Source organism: Nannospalax galili, unplaced genomic scaffold (genome assembly GCF_000622305.1).
Source record: "Nannospalax galili isolate Female #2095 unplaced genomic scaffold, S.galili_v1.0 scaffold600, whole genome shotgun sequence".
Lineage (NCBI taxonomy): Eukaryota > Metazoa > Chordata > Mammalia > Rodentia > Spalacidae > Nannospalax > Nannospalax galili.
In genome coordinates this window covers 2,007,174-2,031,220 of record NW_008348789.1, presented here as the reverse complement: position 1 = coordinate 2,031,220, position 24,047 = coordinate 2,007,174, and the positions used below count along the sequence as shown (strand labels likewise).

At 35.6% G+C, this 24,047-nt stretch overlaps 1 protein-coding gene across 1 annotated transcript in view; it reads left to right on the top strand.

The window, feature by feature from the left end:
• Positions 1-3,094: 3,094 nt before the first annotated feature.
• Cdh12 (cadherin 12) overlaps positions 3,095-24,047 on the top strand; it is a 1,253,457-nt gene continuing 1,232,504 nt past the window's right edge. Inside the window, exon 1 of the mRNA XM_008846023.1 lies at positions 3,095-3,409. The gene's annotated coding sequence lies outside the window, so the exon portion shown is untranslated. The remainder of the gene's footprint in view (positions 3,410-24,047) is intronic.

Genomic DNA, 24,047 nt, shown 5'->3' with positions numbered 1-24,047 from the left:
GTCTTCACAGGTTTTGTGCAACACGTGTACACTTATATAAGTATGGCCTGTAAAACACTCACACACATGAAAAACCAATAATTTTTTTAAAAATTAAAAAAAAAAGTTCCTTGTTTGCTTCCATGGTTTCCTCTCTGCAGGTAAGTTATACAATGCTGTCATATTGCCAGGCCTTAGAGTAATGTCTTACACCTTTCTTTGGCTAATAAATTATAAACAGATGTGCCCGTAGTCACTTCTTGGTTAAAATCAATGTTACAGATATAAGTATCTTCTGGTTGCTGTGGTACTTTACATACTTCTTCTAGGAGATTAGAAGTGCTACATCCAAATGATATATAGCCTTCTTGATTGCAAATTTCACTTAGTAACATGTGTTTGTTTCTTCCAAGTCTTTTTATTTTGGAATACCTCTATATTAGTTGTTATTCTGTTGCCATGATAGAAACACAGACCAAAGCAACTTCTAGAAGGAAGAGTTTGAGTGTAGAGTTCCAAATGGGTAAGAGTCCACGATGGTGGGGAGATATGTCTGCAGAGGTGGCTGGAGGAGGAGCAGAAGCTAAGCTCTCATAACTTCAAGCAGGCGCAGGAAGCAAGTACAACTCGAGATCTGGCAAGGCTAAGAACCCTATCAACCCACCCCCAGTGACATGCTTCCTCCAGCATGGCCACACCTTCTTAGACCTCCCAAACTAGCGCCAACAACTGGGGACAAAACGTCCAAATACTTGGAGACTATGAGTGACATTCTCATTCATACTATCACAACATCATTTATAATTATGATATAAGAAATGTGGATCTACTGAGAGTTAGCTTGTTAATTCCCAAGTTTGGGTAATTCTGGAAAAACCTCCTTAAAAAAAAATTCCAGGCATGGTGGCACATGCCTCTTAATCCCAGCACTTGGGAGGCAGAGGCAGGTGGATCTCTGTGAGTTCCAGGCCAGCCTGGTCTACATAGCAAACTCTAGGCCAGCTGGGGCTACAGGGAGACCCTGTCTCAAAAGACAAAAACAAAAACAAAACAAACAAAAAACAAATACCAAAATAACACTCTTACTACAATTTATGAAATTGCCCTTTGAATTCTATCTCAAATGCCATTGCTTTCATTATTCTGAATTCCCTCAATGCGCAAGTATATATTTTTTCTTCACTTGAGTCATTTGTGTTAACTATGTTAAACATCTGTTATTATGTCCTAGGAAAATATTAACACATTATCTGAAGGAATAGTAAACATTTTAGGCTTTGAGCTGCGAGCTCTTGTGAAAATTACTTCTGCTATGATGCTGCAATAGCAGCATTAAACACTCTATAAGGAAATGAGTGTGATTGGATTTCAGTATATTTGTAAAAATAGATGGCTGGTCTTTTCTGATAGTTTTCAGACACCACCCCTAGAGCAATGGCCTGCAAATTTGAACATACATCCACTTCATCTTAAAGTATATTAAAACATAGATTGCTTGTTACCTCCCTTGAAATGGTTTATTCATTATGACAGGGAAAGCATTAAAGGATTGCTTTTTAAAAAAGTTCCAGATGAAATATATACGAGTATCTGCAGGGCCACACACTGACAGATGTACATCTACAGAAGACAATATTCTAAAATTCAATGACTTCTAAATTGTGTTCAGCAAATGAACTTAAATAAATGAAGATGCTTATGATGAAACTAAGGAAAAAAATATTCATGATTCGTATTTCACAAGCATATTCTTTTCTTTCTGGAAATCTGAGTGGTCACACACGCTTTGCCAGACATTGCCCTATACAAATTTTTACTGGCTACATAAGTGAGTTACAATAAAGTTAACATTCACTCTTTTTAGTGACACAGCATACAGTGTTGTAAATATAACATTTCTCCATGCCTTCTTCACATGATGGACAGGAAACGAAATTGTTTTGTTTGTAAAGCCTCCCCAAGCTATTTTAACTTGTCACAATACACAAAGCTTGGCTACACAAAATGCATCAACTTATTTGTATTACTTCAGTGGAACAGAAAAGATTTCAGAAAAACACATTAATTTTATTCTTCTTCAACACTGACAGTGAAAAGACATTATTTTTGCAGTTTTGGAGCACCAGTCCTGCTCATTCTTATACATATATTTAAAACTGTATAAAGACTATGTACTTGACAGCTCTACTTACATATTAAATGATTATCTCAAATGTTGTTGTGTTCTTGATCTATAAATGATAAAATTACCTTTGCTTGGAGAGAAAGAAATGATTTCTATTGAGTTTATTTAAGCAAATTTCTATTCCTTGTATATCACTTTAATGGTGAAAACAGAGAAGGATCATTATGAATGAAATATTTGGGTGATTTGGGAGGACTTGCTCTTGTATTTCCAACACTCGTATTCTTCATTTTAGCATCCTTGAGATATATTACAAATTTCCAAGCAATAACTAAACACTCTTGTATTAAAATACATTAATACTAGTTTTGGAATCTAGCAATGATAAATATGAACAAATTAAAACAAACCAGGAGATAGCCTGAACAATTTCTAGTTTCTCACAATACAGGGACTGAGTCAAATCAGCATAAAGACAAGTAACCTAAAACTGCTGGGCTACAATTATCACCAATTATCTTCTGGTCATCTTTCAATGCGCAAAGAATGAGATAACTTTGGGGCATATGAAGTTTATTGATTTTTTTTCCAGAAAACATAAAGAGTCAAACTCCTCAGTGGAGTGAGGATAGAAACCCAAGGATTTTGCTTATGGTTGGCGATTCTCTGATCTCAAGCGTTTTCAAACCACAGCTTCAGGTCTAAGTCAGATGCTCTCTCTCACTTTTAAGGCGCCTCGTCTTCACCTCTCTTGAGATCCTTAAATGAATCTCCCGAGAGATGTGCAGTCTTTCCATTCATTCAAAGCATCCTGCAACGAACGCTAGGGGGGAAAAGAACAAACAAGATATATTTCAAATATAGGATTCAATTACTTTTCACAACTCGATGATGTGTCAAAGCCACGCTGTGTTTTGTTTGAGGGCGGGGAGATGACAGGGAAGAGATCCTGCGCCCCCATTGGCTCGCCTCCGGCTGCTGCAGCGGCGCTCCAGCCGCTCTGAGAGCATTATTGATCTGAAGGGTAAATGTGGAGGGAGCCACACAGAGGGGTCCAAGCGTTTCTGAGAAGAGAGGCAGCCTCTTCCAGGAACAAAGTGGTGTCTGCTGGCTGCCTGGCCTGGGAACCTTCTGTGAATGAAAAGGGACAAAATACGAAGCAGTGGGCTGTTATGGTGATTTAGAAGCGGAAAGAAAAAGAGGCAGAGGGAGAAGTATCACCTTTGAGCAAGGCTGCGTTGTTGCATCCTGCTGCTGCCAGTTCCACTACTGTTCCTGCAGCTGCCGGCCGGTCTCAGCCATCAGGTAAGGCTTTTTCTGACCAGGGTTGCATTTCGTGTGTTGTTTGTGTGGTGTGTGTGTGTGTGTGTGTGTGTGTGTGTGTGTCTGTCTGTCTGTCTGTGTGTCTCTGTGTGTGTCTGTGTGTTTGCTGTGTGTGTGTGTGTGTGTGTGTGTCTGTCTGTCTGTCTGTCTGTGTGTCTCTGTGTGTGTCTGTGTGTTTGAACAGAGACGCATTCATGATTAATAAAGTGACCCTCGACTAGCCAGAAGCTGGACAAGACTGCACACAGACCTGGCATCCCAATCAGGATCTTGAGAGTGGTTTTGCTTTGGGAAACTTCTGCAAGTTCTAAACAAGTCTCTCTCTGGTACTCATAGTGAGAGGCTACATTTAAGGGGTGGGGGGGAGAACGCTTCAACCACTAATGCACCTCAGCTTGGGTAAATTGTCACATGAAAACAAGTAGGTAACCTAGATGTTCAACTGGTTATTTCAGAAATTATTTTAGTGATAGCTCACTTTTAAAACAAAATCAAGCTTTAGTTTCAAATTGCCAGTTTCCCCTTAACCACATCACTGACACTGAAATTTTTGAACATTCTTTATTTAAAATGACAAGTGTAAAACGAGATTTCATGTTATTTGTAGTCTGCTTCTCAGCATATCAGAATCTGGGTTTCCTACCAGAAAACTAACTTGGGACAAATGGAAGAGATAGCAGATAACCAGTTGGGTTAAGAGTTATATAACATTCATGTTAAAAATAGCATACTTAAAATATTTCATGTAAGTAATATGATATATGATATGACAAAGGACACAGAAGCTAATCTTTTTTTAAGGAGACTTTTGGAATTTTTTATTAAATTTTACTTATTATTTTTATTTTATGTGTATGCATGTATTGTCTGCATGCAGGTAAGTGCACCCATGTTGTTCAATGCCCTGGGAGGTCAGAAGAGGCTGCCGGGTCCCCTGGGACGTTTGATATTTTTATAAATAGTATATCAACACCATTGGTTCCTTATTCTCCTTATGTTGGCATCACGGTGATTTCAGAAGCTCTGCACTTCAGGGTATGCAATGCCTCTTACAGACACATTTCTTCGTACTCTCTGGAGAGGCAACTGACATACTTTTGGCTGATTCTGTAACCATTGAATGGTTTTTGGTTTCTCATCAGGCATTTTGAGGCTCATTCACACATTTCTCAGCAAGAAAACTACCTCCCACACTGCAGGGGGATTCTAATGATGAATACTCTGAATATATTTTATAGTTTGAAATTACACTATGTTTCGTATATTTTAGATTACGCTCCTAAATGACTAAATCATGGAAGATCCAGAGATATCTAGCAAGTGTTAGTGTGATCTTTGCAGTATACTTGATCAGATGTAAAATTCACAAACTAGTATTCAGGCATAACCATCCAGAAATACTGATCTTCTTCACTTAATAACATCATTTGCTTACCACACAGCTTAAGCAGTTTAAAATATCATTTGTGACTTTTCAAATATTGTTGGTAGAAAGAAATCTAATAGATTGGGTTTAGGCTATAAATATTTCTTTGATTCTGCAAAATGCACCTTCATAATTGAAAAGTAGATGGGTGAGCTCCCAAGCCATAAACAGTTGATGGACGAATTGTTTTATAGTTCATAAGTACAGAGCCATATATAAAGTAGGAGCTTCCATTTAACTATCTGGCATGATCTGCTTATTCAGCAAAAAGACAAGAAGAATTTCTCCACCTGTTTGGGAAATTCTTGAACTAAAAAGAGATTCCAGTTAACTTGAAAATCCAATATAATAATTTAATCTTTTCCTTCATTTATATTTCAAAACTAACTCTATGAGTAACTTGTCACTAAACCTCTTTGTCCTAGAAAATAAAAGTTATTTTACTTGTCTGCCGTGTTTCCCAAATCCTCAGTTGCTATGGTCCTAACTTCTGCTGTGTGCTATTTCCAAGCAGCAGGGGCAAGTTTCAAGCCAAGCATTTTTTTTCTAACTTGAGCTGGCTTCTTTCACTGATCTGCTTAGTGGTATGATCATTTCAGATATTACCCACACAAACAGAGAGCTGAATTAACGGGGGAGAGTCATCTATTTCATATGTATTTAGCGCTTATTGTAATAAAAGTAGTATTTACTGGAAAAAAAGATCCTGGTTACTGTTTCACTTGACATATTTATCCCTCCATATGAGTGGATCACACTGTTCTCCTTACACTGAGCTTTTCAGTATCTGCTTTTGCGGCAGGTTGTATTTCATGTAACAGTCTGTGATACCGAGTGAGATCAATCAAGCCTTTCTGATTTTGTGTTGATAAGAATATGTCACTCTTGTCTCTTAAAACACACTGTGATGGACTCCAGCCTAATCACCCTTGTTAATGAAATAAAACTCCAGATATTGTGCTTAAATTGTTCTTACATGCAATTTGAAGTATACTGTGTTTCCACACCTGTGCCATGTAGCTGTCACATTATTACATTGAACAATGTGTCAGGAAGACGCAGAGTGCTGATTCTTAGAAGTGAACCATGTTTTGTTTTGTTTTGTTTTGTTTTGTTTTTAAAAATAGCAAATTGAAACCCTTGAATAATAAACTGACCCTGATAGTAGATCCTGCTGCAAATGCCATTATATTTCCAAAGGAAAAGTGTGATTACATACTCTCAAGTAAGGTAGGTCTCTGTCTTTTGCAAACTGTTGTTTCTTAAAAGTAATTATAACTGATATTATCATGTCTCCAGGAACAGATCAATTGAGTTTATAGTAAAGTACAAATTCATGATTCTATTTATCTTATATTATAAGTGGAACTATTTCATCCTTTCTCTTTAAGAATATTGAGTTTTACTTTTATTAAGAAATACAATTAATATTAAAATAATAAATTATTCCATTTTACAAGGTTTGAAATTTTATGGTTTTTTTTATTAAGTGCTTTCTTTTTACTTTACTGACACAGAGCCATCAAGCAATTTATACAGTTATAACTGTTGAAAGCATTTTGACTTTCAATTTTAAGGCAAAAGCACTTTCCCTAAAGTAGTATGCATGAGGTTGTATATATCAAAATCAAACTTTACATGGAAAATATGTGTCCATGTGTGAGTGTGTGTGATACAGTGTATATAGAACAGCATAGTGATTCCTCAAATGAAGTAGCATGTGAGAAACTGACTAAGAATGGAACAAATAACATTTTTACAACAGAGAAATGAAAGTTATGGCCAATGAAGCATTGATAAGTACTGAGTTCTACATCATAACTTTACTTCTGTGATTTCCTTGATACATGTTCTAAGAAGATAATTATTCATTTATTATATTTCATTATGTCCTTTAATAAGGAAATTCTAAAATATAAAAACAGCATATTCACATTGCATTACACATGTAATTTTATTCACGTTTCCATTACAATAACATATTACAATTTATGAACTCTTTAGTATACTTTATTTTCTATGCATTAATTTTCATTCATAATCTTTTTCTTTGAATAGCTGCATCACTGCTCTATGACACACTTCATCTTACCTTGACTATCTTGATATAAGCACTGTAAAATTCTTCTTAAAATCTGTACATGTCACATCATATATATGTGTGAGGATTGTGGTGAAAGAAGGTGAGCCTCTAATCTGTGCACAGAAACTCATTAGGAAAAAATATAGGGCTTCCATATCAATACCTAACTGAGGTATTCAAATAGCCAATGACACATGTTTTATTTCAACTCTAAATATGTTGCAAACATTAGGGCGTGGGTTTTGATACAAACTCATGTGCAGAGTAAGATGTTAGTTTCTAGTAGGCTTGATTACACCTCCAATGTATAGAACCATAATTAATGGTTCTATATTTCTATTTTTTGTAAATGTATTATTATGATATGCAAAACATCTCCATGTATATGTATGAGAATGTTGATTTGCTGTCTGCATGATGGTGTACAGAAAAGTCACAATCTGAGAGCTGAGCGATGGTTTATACTCTGGTTTCTCTTCAGATCGTATAAATCTTTTGCTTTTTAAAGGAATGTTGTGAGAATTAAACTATGGAAATTTTAGGGGAAAATTAATTTTCTTCTTGAATTTTGGCTTCTTGCACTAATATGTATACTATTATTCCATAAGCATCATTAATTAATGAAGATGCCTTTCTCCTTTTAATCTTTCCTCACTGGAGAAGCCTGTTTTACAGGAAAGCTATACCAGAGTAGTAAGGGTCACTAGGATAGATGAAAACCATCAGTGATTGTCAGTCATGATTTTCTATGTGATGGTATAATTATCAAGTCACAGCGAAAACTACCCTCAGGTTGGCTATCTATCATCTATCTATCTGTCTATCTATCTATCTATCTATCTATCTATCTATCTATCTATCATCTATCTATCATCTATCTGCCATCTATCTATAGCTATCATCTATCTATATCTATCCATGTATCTACCTATTATCTATCTATCATCTATCATCTATGTATCTATCCATCCATCCATCCATCTATCTATCTATCTAGATATATAGATATCTGGACCAATGAGAAGGTTTAGGGCATAAGGTGCTTAATATCCAGACTATGACCTGACTTCAGTTTCCAGGATCCAAATGGTGGAAGGACAGAACCCCCTCCTAAAACTTGTCTTCTGACCTCCATAAGTGCTTCATGGCATACATGCACCCACACTTAACTTGTAAGAATTTATTTAATAGATAAGATGGGTGTTTCTGGGTTTATTGAAGAGTCTGTGATCATGATGACATTTTACTATCTTATTTAATAAAAATTTGTTACAAAGAATCTAGACCTGTAAGACAAAGAGAGTAAGACTTTAAGGGGGTTAGTGTCATTTTTTAAAAAATGGATATTAGGACAAATGAAGAGGGCAGACAGAATTTTAGCAAGTGTCTAAGTGTGATAGAAAAGAAAACTTGTGACTACTCAATGTTTCACCAAAGATTAAATAATAACTAGAGCCAAGGTAGGCTGTTGGCATAACTATGGTATTTAAAAGTCAAATATTTATTTTTTATCAGGTATTTTAATATTTATTAAGCAATAACTTATAACCTGTTAGTACATAAAGCAAAATATTAGACTAGGTCATGTATCCATAAAGTTTTCTCTTAAGGAGGCTTTGTATGCTTAGCTAAGGCTGAGAACTATTGGAAAGTGACATTAATAAAATGTATCTTCAAATTAAAATAAAACTTTTAGGAGTACCCTACTTTGATGTAAGTGGCATTGGTACATTTGAAATTACTTCAGAGGAGGCATTATAGGAAGGATTAAGTAGAAAGCAAATTAAAATGTGGCCACATATTTACTGTGTAATGCCATTGCAGCCAGTGAGAAACCTTGCACAGAATTGTGGTTCCAAAGATTATAATAGAGCTCAAAACTCACTGTTGTCATAAAATTGTAGCACAGCACATTCCTTGATTGTGCTGTTGCTGGTTGAACCAAAACTATTATACTGACAGTAGCATAAAATCATGCACAATTCTGTGTAGTACATGATACTTGAAAATGTTATAAATATATTACTGGAAAACACTTTTAATTAATATTTTATAGTATGCATAATGATCTTAAAAGGTGTTTACATTGAAATGTGTGTCATGTTATCTGTCAGCAACTTCTTGTATTTTATAGCTATTGTGTCTCTTGATTGTATCAAGAAGGCCAGTCCACTGCTTAAATGACCTGTACCAACTAGGTTTTGTAATTATATTTACAGTATTTGAACAATGATAAAATTGTGTAATGGTGCATTTCTCAGAATGTGTCTCTGTCCTTAAGCAACTTGTATCTGTGTGTATGAAATGAAATCTCCTCCTACAATGCTGTGAATCAATATTTTCATGAAGGATTGCCATTTCTCCAAGGGATGTGATTGCTGGCAGATTTTAAAGTAAGATTTGACTAAAACTCCATCTTTCCTAATTACTACCAGTAGGATACAGAGTGAAACTTACAGAAAAAGCTCTTGGTAAGACTTTAAGTTATATGTCACTTAGAGAGAAATGGGAATGTCAGAATATATTTCTGAAATGAACAATAGCTTCACAGGGGAAGAGATAGCTTTCTTAATCAGTTCTCAGCATCTGTGTCTAGCTGCCTGTGAGAAGATGGTCACTATTAGTAAGGTTCTAACAGAATAAATCCCCCTGTGTATTGCAGTTATGGCCATATGTGATAATGCCATAGTCATGTGATCTAGTCTGTATGCTACTTATACTAAAACTAGCAGTATAATATGTTACCAGTGGTATTAATGATATATTTATTCCCTAATACATATAATATGCTGCACTGTCATTTAACAAGTATCTTTATATGCTTAAGATTATGTAACAGCAGTGATAAGTAAAAGAGAAATGTAAATACATATGGTATGTGGTCTGCCTCAGCCTGCAAATTTACACACCCCTCTAACAGGAATATTGCTAAGCAGGTGTTACTCTCTATAAGCAAATAAAATCATCCATCCCTAAAACACATGGGGAAATCCAAAAGGTACAGGCCTGTCTAAAAGAGTTAGATGAATTTTTAAAGTGTAAAATATTTGGCAGGATATGTGACAATATCTTATTAAAATTAAAAATCCAGCAGTTCTAACGTTTGAGTGTTTTTTACAGAAGTATTTTAAGTGCTTTGAATTTTTTTACAATTTTATTTTTTTGCTCCACAGTCTTCTCATTCTTCTTCCTTGAGTCTTTTTTTGTTTTCAAGTCGATAAATATCAAGGGATAAGTTATCCTGGGACTCAGTCATAAGATGTCATAGGCTGTTCACATAGAGACTAAATGGCAATGTGATTCTTCTCAATAACACAGGTTTAATTGCTGCCTCTATATTTGTTTCCAAAACTATTTCTTAATCCATAATTCTTTTATTTATTTATTTATTTACTATTTTAACTATTATTTATTTATTTATTTTGGTCTTTTTGAGACAGAGTCTCCTGTAATCCCACTGACCTGAAACTTGCTATGGAGACCAGACTGACCTCAATCTCACAAATATCCACCTGCCTCTGTGCTCAGAGTGCTGGAATTAAAGGCTTACACCACCACAACAAGCTCATCCAATCGTTTATGAGCATCACCCTGTCATCACAGAATGCCAGTAAAGTATTTCCACTTGAGCATCTAAGAGTCTTTTCGAGAATAACTAGTCCACAACTAAACTCCTGATTCGTTTGTCCTCACCACAACCTGAATATGCTACTCATTTTCTTAAACATATTTGTCTGATTTCTCTACCTGTAACAAAATCCTGGAGACAACTTAAAAGAAGAAAATATTTATTTGGCTCATGGTTCTGAGTTATCAGCCCATTGTCAGATGACTCCATTTTTTATGAGCTTATGGTGAGACAGGAAGGACATCAAGGCATACAATGTGTGGCAGGGCAAACTGTGAACCTCATGGTACCCAGGAACTAGAGTCAGGAAACAGCCATTGTCAATATCCCCTTTAAGGAGATGCCACCAATAACTTCATTTTCCTCTATTAACCCTACATCCTCATGTTGTACCACCTCTCACTACTAATACAGTCTTGAAACTAAGACGTTGAGAAACTTTTACAACCCACATATAACACAAATTACCTATCTAACAACTTGAGACCTTAGGATCACGTCTGAGATCTCACTTCCCATTCCCCACCTCCCCAACTCAGTACTATTCCCAATGGCTTCATAGTATCATTGTCCGGAATAGAAATATGTTTAAGCCAATGACTTTACCACTCACCTCTATCTCAGTCATACTTATTTTAGACATAGATTGTGCCATGATGTCCACATTGATCTTTCTGATAATACATTTACAATTGCTCTCTCCTATCATAATTTTGGGCACAGTGTCCAGGAATAAAACCATCTGTATTACTGCCAAATAACTACATATGGCTTACAATCAATAACTAGCCAAACCTGTCTGTTTTCTTTTGTATTAGGACAAGGTCTTCTCTAATAAAAACCTTTCATTCTCATCCAGCTATGCTTTAAAGTAAAATTATGCATGACAGTATTTCTCAGTGATATGTTTTATCCTCTGTCTATAATTATATTTGCTTTTCAAATATATTTTTACCTTTTCCTTCATTAGTTTTATTTAAATAGGATTTATACAATATTAATTATTTCATTGAATGATGCCATTGCTCATAGATGATCCCTGTCCTAAAATGTGTTTAGTTACTCGTTTTTCAACTTTATGATGATGTGAAAGTGATGTGAGTTCAGTAGGAAATATTCTTTCAATTTAATGCATAAGTGACCAGTACTCTACAATGTACTGAGTGACTAAGATGTGATGGCAAGCAAGTTAATTATAATATAGATAAATAAAAATGTTTTCAATTCTAGTGCATTTTGAGATGCAACCCAACTATAAGTCAAAGATCTTCTGTACCATTTTACAAATAAATTCCAAGTTCCCTGAGAGAAATTCCTTGCAATAGTGTATGGCACCTGAAAACTCTCAGTAAGTCTTTGTTAGTGAATCAGTAATTGAAGGAATAGATATGAACACTGACATTCACATAAACATATACCTACATATAAAATGGATTTTGAACAATTTATATAACACACAGAGTATAGTTGCCTTTAGGGAGACAAGTGAGACATTTTCATCAAAGCATTTCTTTAAGGAAATAAAAGGTTATCTTTTGTTAAAGAATTTCTATGCATAAATATTGTTATACAAATAAATTAATAATTTTTAAGTTATATCATATATATTTGTAATTAGTATAGGATGGTATACTCTTGCTAATTATTGCAACAAAAATAACATAATTTGAATGTCAGTATATACAAAGGGGCTTTAAAATTTAAGACAGAATAGTTTATAAAAGTACCAATTATCCTTTGAACTCAAAATTCAATATTATTTTATTGTATAATGCCCCAATTTCCCATGTTGTCTACAATTACGGTAAAACTTATTAGATGCACTAGAAAGATGTGTGAAGGCCTTTAAAACGTTTGCTTAATTGACTCTGAGATTCAGTTTTGTTATCTGAAGAGTACAGAGGAGGATCAGCATTAACACCTGGGCTTGAGTCTATGTAAGATTCGGAACACCTAAAGTAGCAATTAAATGACTTAATCTTAATGCCCTCCAAGGTTTAATTCAGTAGCTCTCTTCAGAAAGGCATTGCTAATTCTTCCTGAATTGTTGCCACTTCTAACTGAACTGCCTTAATTTGAATAGTATTCAGAATTCCATTTTCTCTAATGGAGTTAATTGCATTATGAAAGTCGGCTTTAAGTAGAAACTTATTTCCTCTTGTGGAGTATCTGTCGACACAGTCGACACAGTCCTTTCTTCTCTTTTCAGCTTGATGCTTAATACACACTTATACAAGATAATTTCACAAAGACAGTGTTCTCAGTTTAAATCAACTTCCAAGGAATATTGTTCATCATATTAGTATACAAATCAAGGCCTATTGACTATCCAAAGCGGCCTCCAATTTTGTACATGCTTAGGCAGTCAGTTCTACTATAATCTCAGCCCTTGGAACATTAGCAATCTCTGAGCTTTTAAACAGGTGGTGACCTGTTCATTTAGAGACCTGCTTCAGTGAAGCCCAGGCTCACTTAAATTAATGATGAATCATGGAGCTGTTTGATTTGCAGTGAGCTAAGTTGCCCATTACCTCTCACATTCATGTGGGTCATGTAACTGGATCCAAATAATGTGAGCTTCTTCCCTGTTCTGAAGATTTCCAAGTTCTTACAGGAAACCTTGGTGTCAAAGCCCATGAGCCTTTATAGATGATCACTGCAGATGAATGACTGTCTTTACCCACAGCAGGGGATTTCAACCAAAAGTCAATTTTCTTGTGAGAATAGAAGCTGTTTATTCAGAGTTCATTTGGGCATCTTCTTCATCATAAAGATGTCATTTTCTCTTCCTCCATCACTGTTTTAAATTTTTTTGCCTTTTTATTCAGTTATTTATTTGCCTTGTTTTTCTTGATTAAAGATGGAGAATGCTTCAGTACTTTCTCCATAATTAAAAATCCTTAAAATTATATTTACATATGCCAGTTATTCTTGTTTTCTCATGCATGCATATTTAACAAACATCTACACACACACACATGAGCACACACACATACGTGCACACACCCATGAACACATACCTACACACACACAAAAGCATACATACACTCCTACATATGGTGATGGCATTGTTGAGTTCTGAGTCCATCTATACCGTGATAAAATATCACATCACTTATAAATATCTCAGCAAGCAGCCAAGAAGTCTTTATTGCCAATATGGTAATTGATTTTTTTTATATATCACTTTCTCTTTAATTCTCTACCATAACTTCAGAGGCATGCATCTATAGTAAGAAGTCTTGAAAATTAAGAAAATAAAATATGCTGGAAAATGTATTTTAAATGTTTTTCAAAGCATTTCTGTAATGGCTTCACATTTCAAATTTATCACTCCCGTGTGCATGTTCATACACACAAAAACATGGGTACGGGTACGCAAATGAAGAATGACTTCTTCAGCAGGATCTCTAAAGCTGGCTAAATGTTACTCATAGAAGGTAATAAACACTCTTGGCATTAATCCTTCCTAAAAATGAAATACATCCACACTACTGTGAAATCTATGAAATATGAATGACAGTAGGAAAACAACTTCATTTATTCTTCCTCTGTGATTTACAGTGTGGAGATGACAGGCATGGGGGTGGTGAAAAATAGTGCGACCTTGTGCACTTGATGTCGATTTAGCAGCACTAGAGAGAAAGAGAATATGGTGCCATATTCCTGTTCTGTAACTGAATTTATTAAAAGATGGTCCATTAGTTCATGTCACCAAAGAGAACTGGTAAGTTATGAGTATTTTTACAAATAGAATTGGAGGAAAGCTTCCAAATATTGTGGATTCACAGAAAAGCATTCTGACAAGTTATTATACTTTGTTTTCCAGTCTCAATGCCAATATATTTTCATAAATGGTTAGATAATTTTTTAAAAAGTGAATTTACTCTTCCATTATTTCCTGCAAAGAAAACTTTCAAATTCTATGAAAATATGATTTCATCCTATATTTTAGGATGAAATCAAAGGGGTAAAATTCTATTTACAAAGAGAAACTTCTATAAAAAATGCACATGCTTATGCCTGATAGAAATTAAAAACCAAATACAAGCACTTCCAAAATGTATGAAGGCTTTTCCTTAGGATTATTATTCATTGTTTAAAATATATTTAGAAAACTGTGATGAGTAATTTTAGTATGAGAGAAAGCAGGTGTTCTTGGTGACTAATTATAAAAATAACGAAACTCTCTCAGTCTCCTTTATTCAACCTTTATTTCTGGGAAGGTTTTCAATTTTATCTCTGATTCCTTATTGGAACATTCATGGTTAACCTTTCCTGTGTTTTTAAAGGATTCCACCTTTAGTTTTGGACTAGTGCATATTTCATCACTCACTGCTACTGCTATGTTTTGCCTTATTCCCTACTTACAAGATATTTTGGTCCTCAGTTCTATAGACGTCATGTGCCCTCTCTATTGCCAGTCATGTAGCTACTTAACCAGAGGTTTATGACTATTCCCACTCAGCTATGGGTAGTGACATCCAAGGATGGTCTTGGAGACCATGTCTTCCAGGAGCAGCCTTGCAAGGATCATGCAAACTCCTGCTTAGGCTCCACAGCATATTCTTCCATAGGCAGAATCAAAGAACTTTCATTTCTTCTGTTTTGCATACAGTTTGCTTTTTAGCTCTGTATATACAGGTTCAGGTGGTCCCTGAATTATGATGGCTTAATTTACAATCTCTATAGTTAAGGATGGTGTGAAAGTGTATACATTCAGCACTTTATATTTTGATCTTCACTTTGGCAAAGATATGCAGAATAGACTATTCTAATTCTAGATTATGAACAGCAAATCACAGACTACAGGCACAGAGTCCATGAAGAACTCAAACCATGAACTACAACATTCTGTTCTGTATTCAGAAAGTTGGGTATACTAAATCCAAGCTCACTTACAGATTTACCAATTTCAGGTGGCTTTTCTAAGGTGAAGCCCCTTTTAAAGGGAGCCTCTGTGATCATTTTAGCCATCTGCCATTTAAAAAAAAATCTTTTGAGATTACTTATTTAACATTATCCATTTCAAGTTACATGTTTACATTTTTAAAAGAAGCCATCTGGAGGTGAAGTTTAATCCAAGAAATGACTAATAAGAGTCTGATTTAGCTTCCATTACAATTCCCATTCCATAGATGATATTTTGAGGATTTTGCCTCCAAATATAACCCATTTGGGTTTTTCATCTGTTGTAATCTAATATATTTTTGGTTGCATATTTTAAGTACACATTCATATTTTGTTATAGTTAATGAATCTCCTTGGCAAAAAGAAAGTCAATTACAGCTGAATGTGTTAAAATGTTCACCTCTGTTCGTATTCACTTGTTCTCTCACTTCCCAAAGACAAACGTTCACGCTATTATTATCCTGTTGTTTTTCCAAGAAAATCTGTGCCAACATAAAAAATGAATATATTACAGACTAGTCTGTGTCTTGTCTGCTTAATGGCTCTCTTTGATCCCTCAAATCACTCCTGTATTCCCAATGCAAATATCAAATTTGGATTCTCATGTGTGAACGTGCTGTTGATTTACCTCTTACCTAACCATTGGTCTCTTCTGGGTCTTATTAGCTGTCCTTGTACTGTAAGAGTAGCTTGCTTTTCCTCTCTCTACACCCACACCCATGGTGATCTCATCCAAATTCATAATTTTAGAAGCCATATGCCGAAAACTCCAAAATACACATTTCCAAGCTCAGATTTATCAAAATATAATCTGAACCCAAGTGCTTTTCTTAGCATATGAATTAGATTTCTGATCGACACCTCAAAGTCACATGTACAAAGTGAACTCCTGATCTTCACTCACACATTGGTGGATCACATTTTATTATTTAACAACTCTACCTGTGTACTTAGTCAGGCTGAAATATCTTGAGCAAATTCTCTTACATCCCCCTCTTTTCTCTCACATTGCAGACTGATCTCCAGGAAATTCTGTTGCCCCTACATCCAAAGTGTATGTAGAATGCTTCCAACGCTCGCTAGTTCTGTTACATCTATGACCCAGGGAGTAATAATTATTGTTTGAAAATGGCTAACTTCAAAAATAGCAATCATCTTTTTAGAATATGTCCCTTTAAGGGCTGGGGCTTGGTTCAGAGGTGGAGTGCTTGCCTAGCGTGTTTAAGGCATCATGTTCAGACCCTAGTACTGTCAGAAAAAGTATATGTCTTACCAAGTCACCTCTTGATTTGATAACAACTGGTAAGTTCTATTCCTCTCACCCAATATGACCAAATCTACAGAATGTGATGTCTTTATTTTAGTTCTGATCTACTTCTATTGCCTGATCCTCCTGGTTATTCTCAGCTTCTCACACCACTTTTAAACTTCCTGAAATTTGAAGGCTTGTCCCAATTTATCCTAGTCAAGCCTCTGTCAGGACTACTATTTGTCAGATACTTGACTAGCTGTCTTCAAGTGTTTGTTGCAATATCCTCCCCCAATAATGTGAATTATACAAAACTCTCATGTCACATCCTCATTCTATTTATTTCATATTTCCTATGTTGCATTTATTGTTTATTTTCACCCTTTTCCCATTTCTGAAATATCAACATTTGAGAAACAGGGGTCTTTTTAACTTATATTTTCATATTGTCAAGAGACAAGAAAGGTCCTTAACCTACTTGACCACTGTAAGTGCTTGCATTGTATTTGTTTTTTTGATTGTGAGCCTGAGCTTTTAACAGTTGCATCCACTCTCCATCCCATTTGCTATGTATTAGCAAACAAATGCTTTTAACTGTGTGTGTCTCATTCAATGAATGCTTTACAAAATTGTGCCATATTTCTTATTTTTTTAAAATCTTTTTGAGACAGGGTCTCCCTATATCCCCAGCTGGCATGGAACTCACTATGTAGAGCAGGCTGGCCTCAAACTCACAGAGATCCATTTGCCTCTGCCTCCCAAGTGTGGGGAGGCATGTGCCACAACACCTGGCTTATTTCTTATGCTTTTTATGAGAGATGTATATGAACACTTACTTTTTTGTTAATATGAAAAACAACTGTCTATTTTTAATAAGTAATTTATGTTTATCTATGTAGATATGCATCTTATATTTATTTATAATATTAAAAATGAAGTTGAATTTTAGGACCATTTGTTGAAACAATGGCAGTACTGAGTATATATACTGTAGTTTGGTTTTTTAAGTGCACTTGATTGCCTGCAGTATGAACTGTTACTTATTCTTTCTAAATTTGCTGTCCCAATTACATTGGAGGGTAAACTTGCTACCTGATACTCTGTATCTGATAATTATTCACTTTAACTTATGTAATTTTAAGTGTTCATTCACTTATAAGACAAGACAGAAATACATTTGAGCATTTATGTGAATACATGTGTCGCCAAATTATCTACTTATATGTTTGTTACTCTTACTGAGTTAAAGCAAGTCAGACTATTAAGTTGTGCCATTTCAAGAATAAAAAAAAGACACAAAAATTCAAAAGGGTTTAAGTGGTAAGGATGGAATAAAAATTTAAGTAATAATGATATATGAGAATGATACAACTCTACAAATTAAATACATTTTTTACATACTTTAATGTAGTATCTTTGACACCTTTAAAATTGCTGGCTATTAACAGCAAGAAATCAAGAGAAAGTAGTCACCAAATATGTTGTTTAAACAAAATTATGGAGCATCATTGTTAGCTTAGTAAAGTGTTAGCTGGGAAGCATAAAGACCATAGTTCAATCTTTAATACCATGAAAAACATACTGGTTAGCAAGCCTAAACCAGTTAAGAGACCCTGTCTCCAAGTACAAGTAGAGGGTTCTTGAAGGGAAACAACTGAAATTGTCCTCTAGTCTACCACATAGGTGCATAAACACCTGTACATACATGTACATTCACACCCCAGCACGAAGAAACCCCAAATCGTAATACCATAATTATATTAAAGAAAAGTATACTCTACTCAACAGAAAATATTTGCATAAATTTAACTGTCATAAGCTAATAAAATATACATTTTCAGAAATGGATAAATGCCATCTTGCTTCTCCTCATCATAAAGTATTACTATTTTCCATTAATAAGAGATTACACATAATCTCCCTTATTGCCATAAGGCAAGCTTAAATCATAGAAACAGAACCTGCCTTAATTTTAGGAGAATTAGGAGTTCAATTTTAGAAAAATATTCACCTATGAGGAGGAACTTCGTAGGTTTTCTGGGCAAGTGAAAGGTTGAAAATTTGAGGTGGAAGCTTATAAAGAACTAGCTGATGCCTATGCAACCTGAAGCCCGCTGGCACGGAGCAAAGATGACAAGGCAGTGTGGGACTCCAAGCACGTGACTCTGCGACAGTCTGAGCATCTGCTAACAGGAAAGCATTCCTCCACTGAGCAGCTGTTTCTACTGAGCTATAGCTTCTGGTGGAAGTCAGCACATGGTCATTCATCAGGACAAACACTGAACAGAGTGTAGGCAGTGTGATGATGAGCCATGTGTACACCTCTACATCTGTGGACTTTGAAAAGAATTGCTGCTCCTTCACTTCTACCTTCATGGTATCGTCAAACTGCACTCTGAACAAAGTTCACTTGCAATCAACTGTAAAAAAAACTTGTAGAATATGTTCCCAGCTTCACCTTGTTGACAAAGCACTGTGTGGCAAGATTTATCATACTGGCATCCAAACACACCCCTCAGTCTATTTAACGTCCACATAAAAGAAAGCAGTATTAAGCTTCCATCGACCATGATATGTGCAGTTTCTGTATATACTACAGTTAATGTCTAATAACTTCCTATATTTAACCAGACTGTTTTACTATGCAGTCTAGTATACCTCAGGCAGTAGTAAAAGATCATATCGACTTAAACAGTCAACACTATTATTTTTCAGAATTTATATTGAAAAGTGTGATGTAATTCCAATAGCATAGCTTATGTGGCTGAAATGTCAAATATCTACTGTCATGAATTCTGTATTTGTGCAGTACAAAATATTTATTTGATATATAGAGGTACTCTAGTGAATAATAATATTTGTTAAATTTGATTACTTTCTTATGTACTAGACGTTATTGTCTATTGAATTTTATGGTAAGTTATCACATTATTTTCCCTTTAGTCTTTTTTGTAGCAAATTTTTATTGGTGATTTAATATAGAGCAAACACTGTTCTAACAATTGTACAGGTGGTTGTGAAAACAACAAGGTCTATGTATAGAAGGGATATTACATAATAATTATTTTAGTTAATAAAACTTAAATTGGATTCAATTATAGCTGTATTTCAGCTAACAAGTTCAAATGAATTTAAGAAAATTGATGGCTGCGGTAATACTGATTCAGTCCAGTTTTCAGTTTCTTGTTGATGTATGGGACAAGAACAGTATTCACTGAATGTGGGTATTTATCCTTATATTTCAGAACTTTCTACAATAAATTTGTTTGTTTTATGTCACAGAAACCAATTTATTGACTATTTCTTTGATTAATTAGGCAAACATTAATTATTAAACATAACTTTCTTTTTAAGCATGTCCATGTGAGGGCTGGAGAGATGACTCAGTGGTTAAGAGAACAGGCTGCTCTTTCAGAAGACCAGCGCCCATATGGTGGCTAATAACCATTCATATCTCCATATCTCTAGTTCCCATCTGACTCCCTCTTCTGTCCTCTGTGCGTATTGCATGACATGTGTGCAATTACATATGTGGAGGCATAAAACTCATACATATAAAAAATTAATAAAATTTAAAACAATGTCCCAAGCCATCTTATTCAACTATACACCCACTTCCCAGATGGCACCCTCCCATAACCTCCCTCCCCCCACTAGAGCCCTTATACTCTGATATCCCTGTTACTGTCTGCTGTGTTGTCAGCACCCCAGCCATTCCCCACTACTTGCCCTTCTGGTGAATCTAGTCAGCCTATCTAGAGGTCTTTGTTTTAGGAGGGTCAGCTCTTCCTCATCTAGCAGCAATCAGTTATCAATATTCCTTTAGATAAGATCGGGGTCTGCTGTTCATTTTCCCAGTTCTATGCTGGGTTACTATCTGGGAGTCCCTTTGGCCACCCTGGCCAACAACTCAAAAGAAGGTATCTCCTATCTGGTATTATTGCTTGTTATGTAGCCTTTACCTATGCATAGGGACTCCTAAGAAATTATACTGACTCCTTTAATCTTTGGTTATTCTTTCCTTTTGGGTGTTTAAGGCCATAGAGTTGGCCTAGATAAATCAATTTATTTTTACTCTTAAAGTCATTTGAGGATCTGTCCCTGAGGAACACATGGGCTTGGGAGGAGCCCCTGGCTCCTTTCCTTTACCAGTTCCGCCTATGTGAAGATAAGTCAAAGGTCCTGTTCAACCATGGCTGGCATTTCTTGGAAGCATGGAGGAAATGATTCCTCTGTGTTGACACTCTCTTTGTAGACTGAACACTGGTTCAAGTCCATCTGGTGGGGTTCTCTTGGCCTCCTTGATCAAGAGGATAGGTGACCCACCACCATTACAGGACATTTTGAGAGATGCTAAGAGTCCCCTGGAACTAGTTGACCTAGGAGGCCAAGGAGCAAAAACTGTCCTTTATGTCCCTCTGACCAAGTTATTATAGGCCACAAAGTATGTCTGTTAAGCATCCAAGAAGGTTAGTTTCACCAGTCTGGTACTTTTAATTACTGTGTGTCATGTAGATAAATCTTTGGCAAAGACCAATTGTTCTCAGATAAACCTTACCTAGACATATATTTCTTGGTCTGCTATGTATAATTTGTCAGTCAGTTGTAGGAGTAATATGGTTTCCTCTGTTTTTCAAAACTACCTGGGCATTATTTATCTCTCGCATTGTCTCATCCCTCCATCATGGTTTTCCCACTTAAGATGCCCCCATTTCCCCCTTTTCTCCCTTAATAAATCCTCTCTCCTACTGTCCTACCTCTCTTGAGCACCTTCTTTCCCTTTATCCCCTAGGTTCCTTCTATACCCTTCCCTCCCTCTTCCCTAAAACTAACCCAATTTTAATCCATATCTCCCTTATTAAGCCCTGTTTCCTACTGTTCTCTTTCAGGTTCTTTCTTTTCCTTTACCTCCCTGGTTCCTTTCCATTATCCTGGTTCCTGTAGTTATGTCTGGTTGCATAGTTATTTATCAGAGAATGGTTCTAGGATCCACATATGAAGGAGAACATATGTTGATTTTTTTCTGGGTCTGTGTTACTTCACTTAGTATTACAGTTTCTAGTTCCATCCATTTACCTGCAGATTTCATGATTTCATATCTCTTTAATGCTAAGTAAAACTCCTTCGTATAAATGAACCATATTTTCATTATCCACTCATCAATTGAGGGACACTTAGGTTGCTTCCATCTCTTAGCTATTGTGAAAAGAGCAGCAACAAACATGGATGTACAAGTTTCTCTGCAGTAGGATGAGTTCTTTGGGTATATTGAAGGAGTCGTAAAACTGGGTTAAATGGTAGGTTCATTTGTAGTTTTTTAAGAGTTCTCTACACTGACTTCCATAGGGGTTGAACTAGTTTACAGCCCTACCAGCAGTGGATGAGTGTTCCCCTTTCCCCACATCCTCTCCAACATTTGGTATCATTTGTTCTCTTGATCTTAGCCAGTCTGACTGGGGTAAGATGAAATCTTAAAGTGGTTTTAATTTGCATTTCCTGAATTATTAGTGATGTTGAACACCTTCTAAGATGCTTCCTAGCCATCTTTACTTCTTCTTTTGAGAACTCTCTGTTCGGTTCCTTAGCTCATTTTTAATTGGGTTACTTCTTGTCTTGATTCTCTGCTTTTTGAGTTCGTTATATATTCTGGATATTAAACCTCTGTCAGATGTGTTGCTGCTGAAGATTTTCTTCCATTCTGTGGGTTTTCTGTTTGCTTCCCTGGTTGCTTCCTTTGATGTACAGAAGCTTTTTAGTTTAATGAGGTCCCATTTGTTAATTCTTGCCATTTTTTTCCTGAGCAATTGATGTCCGGTTTAGAAAATCCTTTCCTACATCTGTATCTGGTGGGTTTCTCCTAATGTTTTCTTCTAACAGTTTCAGACTTTCAGGCTTTACATTGAGGTCTTTGATGTATTTTGAATTGACTTTTGTGCAGGGTGAAAGATATGGGTTTAGTTTTATTCTTCTACAGGTAGAGATCCTGTTTTGCCAGCACCATTTGCAGAACATGTTGTCTTTCCTCCAGTGAATATTCTTGGACCCTTTGTCAAATATCAGGTGGCTGAAATTGTATGTACTCATATTTGGGTCTTCAATTTTGTTCCATTGGTCTATGGGTCTATTTTTATGCCAGTACTATATTGTTTTTATGACTATAGCTCTGTTATACAGCTTAAAATCTGGTATAGTAATCCCCCCAGCATTGCTCTTATTGCTCAGGGTTGTTTTGGCTATTAGAGGTCTTTTGTGCTTCCATATGAATCTTAGGATGGTTTTTTCAAATTCTGTGAGATATGTCATGGGGATTTTGATTGGCATTGCATTGAATTTATAAATGACTTTTGGTAGCGTGGTCATTTTCACAATATTAATTCTTCCAACCCATGAGCATGGGAGGTCCTTCCATCTTCTGATATCTTCCTCAATCTCTTTCGTTAAAGATATAAAATTTTCATTTAGAGCTCTTTAATGTCTTTGGTCAGGTTTATTCTGAGATTTTTTTTGCAGCTATTGTGAAGGGAAATGTTTCCATGTCCTCTTTCTTGATTGCTTGTTATTGGTATATAGAAAAACTACAGACTTTTGTAGGTTAAATTTGTAACCTGCCCCTTACTGAATGTGTTAATGATTTCTAGGAGTTTTCCGGTGGAATTTTTGGCATCTCTTAGATATAATATCATATCATCTGCACAAAGGGGTAATTTAATCTCTTTTTTTCCAATTGTTACTCCTTTAATTTCCTGCTCTTGTCTTATTGCTCTTGCAAGAGTTTCAAGTACTATGTTAAAGAGAAGTGGGGATAGTGGGCAGCCTTTCCTGGTTCCTGATTTCAGTTGGAATGCTTCCAGTTTTTCTCCATTTAGAATGATGTTGGCTATTGGTTTGTTATATATGGCTTTAATTATTTTGAGATATGTTCCCTCCAGTCCAGTTCCCTCTAGGACTTTGAACATAAATGCATGTTGAATTTTGTCAAAGGCCTTCTCTGCATCTATTGAGATGACCGTGTGGTTCTGGTCTTTGAGCCCATTTATATGATTTGTGACATTTATTGACTTATGTATTTTGAACCATCCTGGCAACTCCGGGATAAAGCCTACTTGATCATGGTGGATGATCTTTTTGATGTGTGTCTGTATGTGGTTTGCATGTGTCTTGTGAATTTTTGCATCTATGTTCATTAAGGATATGGGTCTATAGTTTTATTTTTTGGTTGTATCTTTACCTGGCTTTGGTATTAGAGTGATGCTGGCTTCATAGAAGGGATTTGGAAGTTCTCCCTCCATTTCTACCTTCTTGAATAAATTAAGTTGTATTGGA